The sequence below is a fragment of the Physeter macrocephalus genome, unplaced genomic scaffold, assembly GCF_002837175.3.
Source record: "Physeter macrocephalus isolate SW-GA unplaced genomic scaffold, ASM283717v5 random_209, whole genome shotgun sequence".
Taxonomy (NCBI): Eukaryota; Metazoa; Chordata; class Mammalia; order Artiodactyla; family Physeteridae; genus Physeter; species Physeter macrocephalus.
The window spans coordinates 54,953-66,572 of record NW_021145495.1 but is presented as its reverse complement, the minus strand read 5'-3'; the positions used below and the strand labels follow the sequence as shown (position 1 = coordinate 66,572).

General features: G+C 52.0%; 1 protein-coding gene across 1 annotated transcript in view; it reads left to right on the top strand.

The window, feature by feature from the left end:
- The first annotated feature begins 3,033 nt into the window (after nucleotides 1-3,033).
- Nucleotides 3,034-11,620, top strand: part of RAB5C (RAB5C, member RAS oncogene family) — a 22,634-nt gene continuing 14,047 nt past the window's right edge. The window contains exon 1 of the mRNA XM_007129050.4: nucleotides 3,034-3,176. The gene's annotated coding sequence lies outside the window, so the exon portion shown is untranslated. The remainder of the gene's footprint in view (nucleotides 3,177-11,620) is intronic.

Sequence of the window (11,620 nt, the reverse complement as noted above, 5' to 3'; positions counted from 1 at the left end):
CCCTGGCCACGGGCCCAGGCCTGTTTGGGGTGGGCACTGACGCCTGCCATCCAGGGAGGGGCTGGGCCCCTTGGCCTCCTGCCTTGGGTTAGCAGCCACCAGATGGTCTGGTTGGCTCTGGATTCTCTGACCTTTTTAACAAAGCCTGGTCACTTCTGACCCTTTGCCTTTTCCAAACCCTCCTCTATTCTCCTCTGTGAGGGGAGCCACCTGAGGCCGTGGAACCCAACAGGCATGAGATGGACCGCAGTGCCCACTGAGCTGGGCAGATGAGATGTCTGGCTTTCTCCCCAGGACCTGGAGGCAGGTAGAGATGGGGGAGCAGAGAGGGGAAGGGAAAAGCCCCCAGATCCAGCCTGGGAAATGAAGACTGAGGCAAGAGCAGGCAGGATCTTGGTGTCTACAGCAAGAGGGATGGATTGCAGATTCCAGTGCGGAGGTAGCTTAGTGATACCGTGAGGTCTTTTGTCCCAGCCCCCAGGTCTCTGCTGGAGACTTTGAAAGCAATGTTGCTTCGAGAGGGGTAGGTTTGAGATCCTGGCTGGCTTTCTTTTTTTTTTTTTTTTTTTTTTTTTTTGCTGCGCCGTGCGCCTCGTGGGACCTTAGCTCCCCAACCAGGGATCGAACCCCGGGCCCTCAGCAGTGAAAGCTCCCAGTCCTAACCACTGGACCACCAGGGAAGTCCCCTGGCTGACATTTGAGTAACCCAAGACTTCTTAGGCCTCCCACCATCAGCCCAAGCTGGAGGGGCTCACCTTACCCCACAGCTCACATAGGAAATGAACCGATGACCCCAGATATGTATTCTTTGACTCTCACAGCATTTTTTTCAAAATATGAATGAGTTGTCACATTGAAAATCAGGAGAGTTCACATAGAAATCCAGATATTCCAGCTTCTCTAAACAAATTCGGGAGATCTGGCGACCCTCGGCCAGTGCCGCGCCTGGCAATAATCAGCTGGTGTTGGGTGGCCACTGTCCTCTTTGGATGAGACCTGCACTCTCCACTTCTTTGCAGTCCCCACATTCCTTGATCATCTCCTGACACCCAGCTAGCTTCCCTCATTTGAATTCTTTATCTGGTCTCTATGGGTATCTCAGTTTGCAATCCCTGCCTTAGAGTGTGCTCCCAGGTTCCTTTACCCCAGTGGGTGCCTTTTGGGCCCAGTAATGTCTACTTCTACCCCTGGGCCTGGGCCTGTCAACATCTTTGTTTCTGTCTCTCTGCAGGCCAACACTGAAAGTGGTCTCTTCTGCTGCCAGCAACTTGAAACAGTCCCAGCAGCACTCCTACCCCTCCCCCACCCCCAGACCTCAGCCACGCCTGTTCTCCCCCTTCCAATATGGTCTCACTCAGGGCCCTGACTTCTTGAAAATTCACCCCGGTCTCCAGCTCTCCTTTGCCACCCAACACCCTGGGCTCACTTTTGGATAGGAAATAAACTCTTTATTTTTGTAGTTTTTGGCTCTGGCTGTTTCTGGAGGTTGGTCTGATAGCCCCAGGGCTTTGGAGGAACCTACAGGATAGTCACTCCCCCACAGTACCCCAGGGCCCTGTTGCTGTCTCTAGGAGGGCAAAGGTGCCAACCAATCCACTTGGCACCATGTTCACGCCACCAGAGGCCCCAGAGATGAGGCAGAAATCTTAATGAGTCACTATGGGCCCATTACACCCACCTCCCCCCAACCTGGTCAAAGCCACAGATTCAGACACGGTATGTGGGAAGGGCCCTGACTCAGGTCCACCTCCAGTTCTGGAAAGGTGGCCCATGGGACTCCCCACCAATCCTGCATTAACCGATCCTCTACCTGTTGCAAGCTAGGTACAGCAGGGTCTGGAGGAAGCCCGTGTCACCAGCCAAGAACCTGCTAGGAATCCTGCTCTGCCCCATCCCCTTTGCTCTCCTAAGGTCTCTCTTCTTTCTTGGCTTTCACTTCTCTGATGATCACTGCAGGGGCGGGTGTTATGGATGTTAGAAAGAGGCACCCTGGTGACCAGATGTGGGCAGCTTTGTGGCAGGTTGTCCCAGACAGGTTGCCAGGTCGATTCTCCAGCTCAGGCTCCAGGGTATGATGGGTGTTGGCTGGTGTCATAGCAACGAGGCCCACAGCTGTCTATAGGGTGAGCTTTGATTCCATACAGGTTCCGAGTAGTGTCCCTGGGGGTGGGATGCAGAAGCAGAGGACATGCTGGTCTGTGTTGGGGGGTCGGGGGCGGGCCGAAGCAGAAGTGGTCCTAATCCATACTGAGGGGAGCAGAAAAAATAGAAATAATCCTGATCCATAGGAAGGGCAAAGTGGGGACAAACAGAAGTGGTTCCAATCTGCATTCATGGATGTATGGGGAGCGACAAGGCAGAAGTGGTCTGGCTCAGTATTTGGCATCAGAGACAAGGGCCGGTTCTGGTTGTGGATGGAGAGAGGCAGGGGCAGGGTCGGAGGCTGGGGTTGAGCCAAAGGCGGAGGGTCCCGGTTTACGGCTGGGCAGTAGCAAGAGCTCTCCCTGTGATCCCACCCAGTAGCCTCCAGAGAGCCCTTTCTATAGCGCTTCCATCATCTTTCTCATCTCAGAATGTCCCCAACAGTCGGGCTCCCAGAACTGACTTGGCCCGAATGCTTGGACAGGGGCTTCTCCGCTTTCGCGAGTGCTTAGGGCTGGTCCACGCGGCCTTACGTGCATATTCATTCACACCATGTTTTTCCTTTCCCAATTCTGCACACACAGCCTTCTGCACTCTTGCAACGCTCCGCCAAACGCCTCCCCTCGGGGTGCCTGGAATTCGTGATGACGCGGTCAGCAGGCAGGGCCTTAAAGAGTTCCCGGCCGGGCTCCGCCTAGCCGGCCGCCGGCTCCACCCTAAATCTAAATCCCAGGCGGCCACCGGCTCCTCCCAACGCTGCGAACTACAAGTCCCGCCGTCCTTCGCGCGCGCTCTCCCGCCTCTCCCGCACCCCACGCCGGGACCGCCTGTGAGTCGGCCAAGAGTACCTCCCATTGGTCTCCCCGCCCTGTCAGTCGCCTGGGAGTATTGAGGGGCGGGTCGGAGGTGGAGATCCGGATCCGGAGCGGCTGAAAGGCGGAAGTGGAGGCCGGAGCCTGGGACACCGCCGGGGGGAGAGGAGCGGAGCCTGTCCGAGCCCCGGCCCCAAGTAACGCCGCCGCCCCGGAGCCGCCGTGAGTGTGCCTGTCCTGGGACGCAGTGTCTCGTTCGTGTTGAAGCCTCTCCGGGGCGGCCCTTCCTCCCGCCCAACCCTGGCTTAGGGGGATACTGACCCCTCCCCCGACCCGTAGCCCCCTCTTAAGGGGCTCCCCAGGCGTCGAGCCAAAGCGGGGGAGATCTGTTCTTTCCTTCCCTTCCCTGCCCTTCGTGAGCCTTGGGAAACCCCTATGGCTCTCCTCTGGCCTGTCCCGGTCCGGTTGTGGGAGGGAGAGACCCTAAGTTCCTCTCCCTCTGCTCCCAGAATTAGAGGAATCTTTGTCAGGCGTGAAGGAGCCTGTCCCCCTTCTCTTTTAGAGGTAGCCAGGAGTGTTGTCTGTCGCCTCTCTTGTCCCCAGCCCGCCCCCGCCCCCACCGCCCCGTCCCGTCCCACAAAAACAGTTGTCGCTCCAGCCCTAGAGGAATTTTATCTCGATTTCCTGGGGCTGGGGCGGGGTGGGGGTGGGGGTGTCCTGGCTGAGACCGCTCCCACAACTCCTTAACTTCCTCTCTTTCCTCAAGCCAGAGAGCCACCCAGGATCTCAGCAGAGTTTAAAGTCTGGGTCACTCTTTAGGAATGAGATGTCTTCTCCGTGCCTTGCCCCCTGAGCCCCCAGCCCTGTCCTCTGGTTGTGTTGTGTCGTTCTCTGAGTGTATCTCTGGCTCTTCCTGCCTCTGAACGATTTAGCTGAGGTTTGCTCAATCCTAGCTACAGATCACACAGATCAGGGTGGATCTGCCCATTCATTATCATCTCTCTCCCCTCCTCCTCCCCCCCTTGCTGGAGTCTCAGCCCTGTCCTCCCAGAGTCCGTGAGTGGTTCCAGGCTGCCTCAGAGGGACTGCTCCTCTTGGGACTGCTGTCTGTTGGTCCTTAGAGAAGAAGGAAAAGACCAAAAATAAGGAGTCTGGAACTGAAGAGTCCTGGGCTATCTCTTTCCCACCCTAAACACACACGCTCACCTCCCTGATCAACAGGTCACACCACTTTTAGTCCTAGGGTCTATCTCCATTCCCTTCTGGGCTTGATCAAGTAAGTTGTAGATTGCAGAGGATTAACTTGGTATCACAGTGGCACCTCTGGGTCCTTAATGTGCTAATTTTTGTAGCCCAAGGAATTCCCACACATGCCACAAAGTGCTGATTCCCCCCACCTTTTCCGAGAGACAGCCTGTACTGACATCTGATCCTTGTCCCTTGCTTGGGACTTAGGTGTGTGAAATGGCTGCTGTCTCAGACCAAGCTGGGAGGTTCTTGGTTATGTGGCCAAAGTACAGGCCAGAGACTGCACCTTAATGAGAGCAGCCTGACTCTGAGGCCATGACTGACCCTTGCTATCTACAGTGGAGGAAGGGAGGGAAGGCCATGCAATCTATGGGAATTTCTGTAGCTCTTCAGTGTTCTGGGCCATCTTTACTGCCCTTGGATGCTACTTATAAGTGTTAAAGTTGTTTCGTCTTGAGAGCTTTTTGACCTCTTCTGGACAATCACCAGTGTCTGACTCCTACAAACTTTTGAGCTAGACCTGGGATGCACTCCTTTCATTTTTTATGGAACAACAAAAAACGTTTCTTGTTAGAGTCAGCAGTAGAATCACAAGCTCTCTCTTTGTGGACTTCTTTGGAGGGTTGTTGGAGACTTCTATGGCCAACCTAGTTTCTCTAATCTGGTCAGTCTGTGCCCCTACTCACCGGCCACTGGTCTCTGACCAAACTTACCTCCTCAGTAGTGGGCTGTAGTTTCTGGAACTCTTTGGGAGTCCCAGGATGAGGCTGGCCAGCCTTCCGAGGGGACCTTCTTTGTCTGGACTTGATCTCCCAGCTCTAATTCTAAAGCAGGCTTTTGAAGGAGAAGCTCTCCCTTTCAGAGAGACAGGAAGGCACCAGTGCCCTGGGTGGTTAGGTGGCCACTTCTGGCATCCACAGATTATAGAGTCCAAGCAGAGATCTGACACTGCTTGGCAGAGAGGGAGGGCTGTGTGTGGGACAGAAGCCCCTCCCCTCTGATGCCCTTCCTCTCCTGCTTGCCTCTTACAACCAGTGGGTCTTTTTCTGCCTTTACACTGTAGAAGGGTGGTAACAACTAATTTTTATAAATCAGTCTAAAGTTGCCAAGTTCTTTTCACATGTGTTCCTGGGAGATTGTGGGAATTGTATCTCCACTTTAGAGATGCTGCTGAAGGAATTTAAGTAGTTTGTCTTAGATCACACAGTTAGAAAATGGTAGAGCTGGGTCTTGGGATTAGATGTGCCTCATCTTCCCTAATAGCAGGTCCTCCTTTGGTCTGTTTGTGGAAGGAATGGACATGCGGGTGAGCAAGCAGTGGCCCAGGTACAGACTCTTTAGCATCCTCATCAGTGGCACTCCTCCTCTGCTTCCAGTATTCTTCCCCAGCCCTACCCCACCCTCCTGTCTTCTTTCTCCTCTGCCTCTGGGGACCATGGCAGTTATGAGTCCCAAGTCAGTACTCTTCAGGGCCTGAGAGTTTGCTCACATCTGCATGCCATTAGTTTCTTGGGAAACTGAAAGTCAAGGTGGCTAGAAAATGAAAGTCAAAGTGAGTGGACTCAGGGGTCCCTCTGGGCAGGGTGCAGGGCACAGGGAACTGGTGGAGCTGGCCTCTGCTTAGCCCCCACGATTCTCCTCTGGTGCTGCCTACTGCTTCTAGTGGGAAGAATGTGGCTGTCTACCAGGTGCTCCTTTCACTAGAATTTACATGGAAACACAGAGTAAGGTCAGAGATTTAAAGTCAGCCCCACCAACCAAGTACTTCTTAGAAAGACCCTTCTTCTTCTAACCCTTGCCTGGTAAACAGAGAGGCGGTGTGGTGGGGTGGAAGGCACCGAGAGCCTTAGAGTCAACCAGGCCTGAGTTGTCATCTGGACTTCCTCATTTACCAGTTGCGTGGCCTTGGGCTTGTTACGTGACCTCTCTGAGCCTCTCTTTCTTCCAGTGAAATGGAGATACGAAATATCTTGCTGAATTAGAAACAAAGGGTAAAGCTAGTCCATTCCCTGGCACAGGATAGATAATCACAAGGTCCATGGAGTTTTGAAGGTGCATCATAATTCATCCCTAGGATTCTGATTCAACATTTCTCCCAGTTTTCGCTGTGATGCTCGGTGCTTTGATGGATGGTTCCCGTACTGTCTTGTTCCCTAGATGGTAAACAGAATTGTTGTGGGTTCTATTCCCATTTTACTGAAGAGAACGCTAAGACCGTGACTGTGCTCCTCCCACTGGGGTTCTCAGACCCAGTGGATACTCAGAGCGACAGATCTTTGCATCTTCTAGGCACTTCAGTCTTACTCAGTTTTCAACATTTTTATACCAAAACAATCCTGTATCTATTATAGATTGGGATGCAAGGTTTGCATGTATTTAAGCTAAAACAGGAAACTTGAGGACAATATTTTGATTGCAGCAGGCTGCTTTGGGTTCGATTCCCAGATTCCTGGAAGTTTGCATTTTCTCTCCCCCAACTTGAGTCGGGATACTTTTGTTGGGGCCATTTGAGAAACACCGATTCAGGTAGAATTTTGTAAACTAGGATGTCCCCCAACCCAGGTAATAGTGCTTTCAAGAGCCTTGGCAGGGGAGAATTGGAATATTTCTTAAGGAGTTCTCTGCATTAATAGCTTGGTTCTATAAAAGATTAGTTTTCAGAGTAAACATCCCCATCTCTTGTATATAGGAACACTAATCCAAATAAAAGCTAAACTTTTTGAGTTTTGCTTCCGATATGCCAGGCACTCTCCTTTGATCCTCACAACAGCCCCAGGAGGAAGGTACTGCGTTCAGTCCCCAGGTTATGGTGGGGACTCCATAGTGAGTGGCAGAGCAGGGGGAGAAAGTCTGTGCTCGGACCCCTCCTCACCCTGTCTCTGGGCTAACTGTGTGCTCTTCCCTTTGCGTGGAAGGCCCCTCTCCACCTCCTGCCTGGGAGCAGCATCTCCCAGCTTTTCTCTCAAAGCGCAGTTGGGACATCACTTCCTCTGTGAAGCCTCCCCTCCCTTGAAGGAGGCTGAGGGCTTTTCCCTGTGCTTTCCTCTCATTGCTCCTTGTCTGCCTCCTTGTCTAGTGTGTGAGCCCTGTGGGGGCACCGATCGTGTCCTGTTTTATCTCTGTGTCCAGTCCCACCGTGACACCCAGCATAGTAGGCTGTGGTTGTCCATGGAAAGGGCAGACATTCAAACCTCCCCTTGAAGCAAACGCCTGCCCGTTTCCTCTAACATACACAGCGCAGGTGTGGTGAACCTGAGATTCACGCTCACGTCCCTCCGATCCCAAAGCCTGAGCCATTTCTTCGTCCGTCCTCCGCAGAGTTGCTCATACTTAAGAGAGTGGACAGGTAAACAGGATGAACGCTACAGTACAGATGATATAGGGGGTGGAGACAGGTCACAAACTAAATTTCCAGAGGGTAGAGCTCTCTGTCCGGCACAGTTTCATCAGGAAAGGCAGCATGGCTTTGGCCATCCATGGTCTGCTGACCACCTTCCAGCATACGTGTACCTGGTCAGTGTGCCCCCACAGCTGTGTGTGTGGTGAGGCAGCAGCGACCCCAGGTCAGGGCTGGGCAAGGGTCTATGGAAGTGAACTCAGCTCTGGTCCCTGGGTGCTCCTTTGCATATCTGCACAAGGCTCATTCTTGAATAAGGGTGGGCCTAAGAAAGGGGTGCCAGCAGAAAAATTGCAAAGGTAGTAGAGTTTTCTCCCAAACCTCCACACCTGGTTTTCACTGTGATTAACCTCTTACATTATATTGTACATTTGTTGCAATTAATGAACCAGTTATGATACATTATTATTAACTAAAGTCCATACTTTATTCACATTTCCTTAGTTTTTATCTAGCGTCCTTTTTCCGTTCCAGGATCCCATCCAGGACACCACGTTACCTTTAGTTAGTCTTACCTTTAGTCATGTCTCCTTAGGCTCCTCTTGGCTGTGACGGTTTCTTAGGCTCTCCTTGATGTTGATGACCTTGAGAGTGTTGAGGAATATTGGTCAGATATTTTATAGTGTGTTTCTCAATTGGGATTTGTCTAATGTTTTTCTCATGGTTACACTGGGGCTATGGGTTTGCGGGAGGAAGACCTCAGAGGTAAAGTGCCATTCTCACCACGTCATATCAAGGGTGTATACCATCAGCGCACTGTCAGCGTCAGCTTTGGTCACCCGGCTGAGGCGATTTTTTTTTTTCCTTTTTGACTGCGCTGGGTCTTCATTGCGGCGCGTGGGCTTCTCAATGCGGTGGCTTCCCTTGTTATGGAGCACGGGCTCTAGGCGCACGGGCTTCAGTAGTTGTGGCACGCGTGCTTAGTTGCCGCGCAGTATATGGGATCTTCCCGGACCAGGGCTCGAACCCGTGTCCCCTGCATCGGCAGGCGGACTCTCAACCACTGCACCAGCAGGGAAGCCCTGGCAGATGGATTCTTAAGCACTGGACCACCAGGGGAGTCCTGAGGCGATGTTTGTCAGGCTTCTCCACTGTCTCCCCTCCCCCTTTTTGTGCTGTCCTCCTTGGAAGGCAGTCCCTCTGTGTAGCCCACACTTGAGGCGGGGGGAAGTTATGCTCCTCTCCTCCAGGGCAGTGTATCTACGTGAATTACTTGGAGTTCTTGTACACAAAAGATTTGTCTATCCTCCCCCATTTATTTATTCAATTATATATATCACTATGAACTCGTGGGCATTTATTTTACACTTCGGTTTAGAATCCAGTACTACTTCATTTTATTGTTCAAATCGTTCCAGCTTCGGTCATTGGGAGCTTTTTCAGCTCCCTTTGACCTACCCTCCTCATCTTGGGGTCTTTTCATTTTCATTTTTGTTAGCACTTCCTTACTTTTTGGCACTACAAGATGCTCCAGGCTTACCTTGTGTATTTCCTGCCCTGGTCCTAGAATCAGCTGGCTCTCCAAGGCCACTCCCTTTTTAGCAAACGCTTCCTCTCAGTTACGTTGATATGGAGTTTTGTGGTTGGAGTTACGTTATTTCTCCTCTTGATGGTTAGTTGTAGTCACCGAAGCCTCCAGAGGTAGGTGAGGTGGAGCTGCGCCTGGGAAGTCCACCCCTGGAGACTCCTGGGAGCTGACCCCAATGGCAGGCCGTTGCTTCTCCATACTTCTCCTACCCCCGCCTAATGCTTTTTGACTGATCCAAAAATGGTCAGATTTGGTGTTTACTCTGGAGTTTACTATCCAGCTGGGAAGGTGAGGTACATAATCGTTCAGTATTTCAGGTGCTAAGTTCTCCAGCTAAACCTTCCAGGTCTGGTAGGCGAGTCCATGTGGTCTGGGCCAGCGTTCTTTTGCTGCCATTCAAAAATGGACCTCCCCTTTGGGAGGGTTCATGCAGGGTTTGTGGCTCCAGGGAGGCTCAGGGCAGGCTGTCACTTTGAGCTGTGATCCTGAATCATTGAATAGCTTAAATCCTTCCGTTGTACTGTCATCCTTATGAAGATGTGTAACTTGAGCCCTGCTGGAAACACTAACTTGGGATCTTAACAGGAGTTGGTTTACAAGCCTCTTGCCTTCTATTCATAGCTCCGTGTGTGTCCCCTTCAGGTGGCTCTGTCAGGAGCATCCCAGGCATGGGGGAGGGCGTGGGGGAGGGTGTGGGTGGCCTCCCTAACCCCGGCTGCTCTCCTAGTCATCAAATTGCTCTCCGAGCTGCTCCAAAGACTGTGGTGATTAATGACACCAATTTCCAAACCTCTAGCATTTGCAGCCTGGTTTTTTAAAAGGAACTCTGGTGTCTTTGTCAGCTGTCCTAGTCCTGTCCCCTCCCCCTCTCCACCACTGAACTCCTTCTTCCCTTTCCTGAAAGAGGCTTTGAAATGGAAGGAACGGCATTTGGGCTTTAAGATGTTTTGTGTTGTAGGGCTTTTTTTTTTTTTTTTTTTTTTAAGAGTTCATGATTTGCCTGGTTAGGGGCTTTAACTCGTTGTTGATTTTTTTTGGTTGGTGGCGGTTGTCCCCACCCTCCATTCTTGTGGCTTTGGAAGCCAGTCTCCAGAGAATACAAGGTTATGGCTGTTGACAGGACATAGGACATCAGCTGTGAGCGGCTCCTTTTTCTAGGGCACTGGTGAAAGTTGTTGTCTTAGCCTGTTTGGGCTGCTATACAAAATTACAACAGACTGGGTGGCTTATAAACAAGGAAATTTATCTCTCACAGTTCTGGAGGCTGGAAGTCCGAGATCAGGGGGCCAGCATGGTTGGGTGCTGGTGGAAGCCCTCTTCCGGGTTGCAGATTCCCGACTTCTTGCTGTGTCCTCACACGATGAAAGGGGCAAGGGCGCTCTGGGATTCTCTTTTAAAAGGGCACTAATTCCAATCATGAGGGCTCTGCCCTCACGGCCTCACCTCCCAAAGGTCCCACCTCCAAGTACCATCACAGTGGGGATTCGGATTTCAACATAGGCATTTGGGAGAGGGACAAAAATATTCAGACTAGAGCTGTTGTCCTACTCAGCATTCTCTCCAAATGCGGGGCACTGAGGAATGGGGTTCAGGGAAACTGGAAGCAAAAGCAAGACGTGAATAAATAGTGTTTGAACGTTTACTCGAGGACGCCACTTCCTAGGGACTTCCCCGCCGCGAGCGTTTATTCATCGAGAGCTTTTTGCTCTGAGCCAGGCCCTTCGCTGAGAGTCTTCGGCGCATCCTTTACCCAGCAGCCCTGGGTGATGGGTGGTGCTAATCTCTCTATTTTACACAGGAGGGGATGGGTTTAGTGACACAGCCCAGAGTCACCCTAGGAAGTGGTGGCTCCAGGACTTGAACTGAAGCTTGACTCCATCACTCGTGCTCTTCACCCCTGTGTAGAAGGAACCTAAGAGGTCCTGTCTGGGGTGGCGAGGTGTCTCCGCCACTGGGCTATGGCTCTGTTAGGGGATCCAAACTGTCTGGCAGATGGATGTGTATCGAAGCCTTCAGCTGCCCCGTTCACTTGCCAGACCTAACCGGGCTGTACCTACATCGCAGGCTCGGTTCACCGCATTTATGAACACCCACCGTGTGTCAGGTTTGATGTTATGTGCTGTTGAAGGGAAACCCGTAGTCTGCCTTTGAGAATTTTGTAGCATGATCGTTTCATCTGCAACGTGCCCTTAGCTTCTCTCACTTTCTCACTCCCAACCCTGAAGCCCCCAAGTTCTCCAACCTCTTGCCACCCGCAACAGTCATGAAAATTTGGGGCTATGAAGTAGAAGTGTGATTCATTCATCAAAACCTGTTGAGACCCATTCATTGCCTGATTTCTTCACTTCACCCTCCTACATCTTGTTCGACAAAAATTTAAGAAAGAAAGGCTTCCCTGGTGGCGCAGTGGTTGAGAGTCCGCCTGCCGATCCAGGGGACACGGGTTCATGCCCCGGTCCGGGAAGATCCCACGTGCCGCGGAGCGGCTGGGCC